This window comes from Pteropus vampyrus, unplaced genomic scaffold, assembly GCF_000151845.1.
Source record: "Pteropus vampyrus isolate Shadow unplaced genomic scaffold, Pvam_2.0 Scaffold215, whole genome shotgun sequence".
NCBI classification, from domain to species: domain Eukaryota; kingdom Metazoa; phylum Chordata; class Mammalia; order Chiroptera; family Pteropodidae; genus Pteropus; species Pteropus vampyrus.
In genome coordinates, this window is record NW_011888996.1 from 2620863 (window position 1) to 2622900 (window position 2038).

The following is a 2038-nucleotide window of genomic DNA, read 5'->3' on the forward strand; positions in this document are numbered from 1 at the left end:
CATAGTTTAATAGCTTTAGCTGTTACATTTAGGTCTTTGATCCACTTCAAATTAATTTTTGTATGTGGTAAGGAGGTAAAGATCTAACTTAATTCTTTTCCATGTGGCTATTTAGTTATTCAAGCACTACCTGTTAAAATTCTTCCCCTCATTGAATGGTCTTGTCGCCTTTGTTGAAAATCGATTAACTCAAATGTGAAGATTTATTTTATTTAATTTTTTAAATTTTTAAATTTTCTTAGGCGAGGCAACCCTTGGTTGACTTCACAGATTGCAAGGACCTTGTCAGCTTACAATCCCTTATTTTATTTTATTTTATTTTTTTTATGCCTACAGCACTTGGTCTTCCTAGGTGGTCTCCCATCCAAGTACTAACTAGGCCCGACCCTGCTTAGCTTCCGAAATCAGACGGGGTCAGGCTTGTTCAGGGTAGCATGGCCATAGACTGAAGATTTATTTCTGTACTCTCAATTCTATTCCATTAAATTATATGTCTAGCTTTATTCAGGTACCACACTGTCTTGATTTACTGTTGCTTTGTAATAAGTTTTGAAATTAGGAAGTGTGAGACCTCAAACTTTGTTCTTTTTCTTTTGTTTTTTTTTTTTAATTTTTCAATTAGAGTTGGCATTCAATATTATTTTATATTAGTTTAAGTTGTACAGCAAGTGGTTAGACATTTTATGAAGTGATCACCCCAATTAGTCTAGTACCCAGCTGGCACTATACATAGTTATTACAACATTATTGACTATATTCCCTATGCTATATCCCCATGACTGTTTTGTAACTACCAATTTGTACTTCTTAATCCCTTCATCTTTTTCACCCAGTCCCCCAAAACCTCTCCCATCTAGCAATCACCACTTTGTTCTCTGTATCTATGAGTCTGTTTTCCTTTTGTTTGTTCATTTATTCTGTTCCTTAGATTCCACATGTAAGTGAGATCATATGTTATTTGTCTTTCTCTGTTTGACTTAGTTCAGTTGGCATAGGTTCATCCATGTCATTGCAAATGGTAAGATTTCATTTTCTCATGGCTGAGTAATATTCCATTGTATATATGTACCACATCTTCTTTATTCAATCATCTATTGATGAGCACCTCAGTTGCTTCCATATCTTGGCTATTGTAAATAGTGCCACAGTGAACATAAGGTAGCCTATATCTTTTCGAGTTAGTGTTTTGGTTTCCTTTGAATAAATACTCAGAAGTGAAATTGCTGGATCATAGTGGCTGTACCAATTTACAATCCCACCAACAGTGTCTGAGGGGACCCTTTTCTCCATATCCGTGCCAACACTTGTTTTTTGATTTATTGATGATAGTAATTCTGACAAATGTGAAGTGATATCTCATTGTGTTTTTAATTTGCATTTCTCTGATGATTAGTGACATTGAGCATCTTCCATGTCTATTGGCCATCTGTATGCCCCCTTTGGAGAAATACCTATTCAGGTCCTCTGCCCATTTTTTAATTGGATTATTTGTTATTTTGGTTGTTGAGTTGTATGAGTTCTTTTAAATTTGGGTATTAACCCCTTAACTGATGTATCATTGGCAAATATCTTCTTCCATTCAGTGGATTGTCTTTTCATTTGATTGATGGTTCCCTTTGCTATGCAAAAAATCTTTAGTTTGATATAGTCCCATTTATTTTTTCTTTTGTTTCCCTTGCCTAAGGAGATATATCAAAAAAAATATTACTAAGAGCAATGTCAGAGAGTTTGTTTCCCTTGTTTTTTTTCTAGGAGTTTTATGGTTTCAGGTCTTTCATTTAAGTCTTTATTCCATTTCGAGTTTATTCTTGTATATGGTTATCTAGTTTCATTTTTTTGCATTTTTCTGTCCAGTTATCCCAACACCATTTATGGAATAGGCTGTCTTTACCCCATTGTGTAATCTTGCCTTCTTTATCATATATTAAATGACCATATAGGCATGGGTTTATTTCTGGGCTCTCTATTCTGTTCCATTGATCTGTCTGTTTTTATGCCAGTACCATGTTGTTTTGATTACTATAACCTTGTAATATAG

The 2038-nt window shown here is 34.2% G+C and overlaps 1 pseudogene; it reads right to left on the reverse strand.

Moving 5' to 3' along the window:
- Window positions 1-327: 327 nt before the first annotated feature.
- Window positions 328-446, reverse strand: LOC111747228 (annotated as a pseudogene).
- Between the last annotated feature and the right edge of the window lie 1592 nt (window positions 447-2038).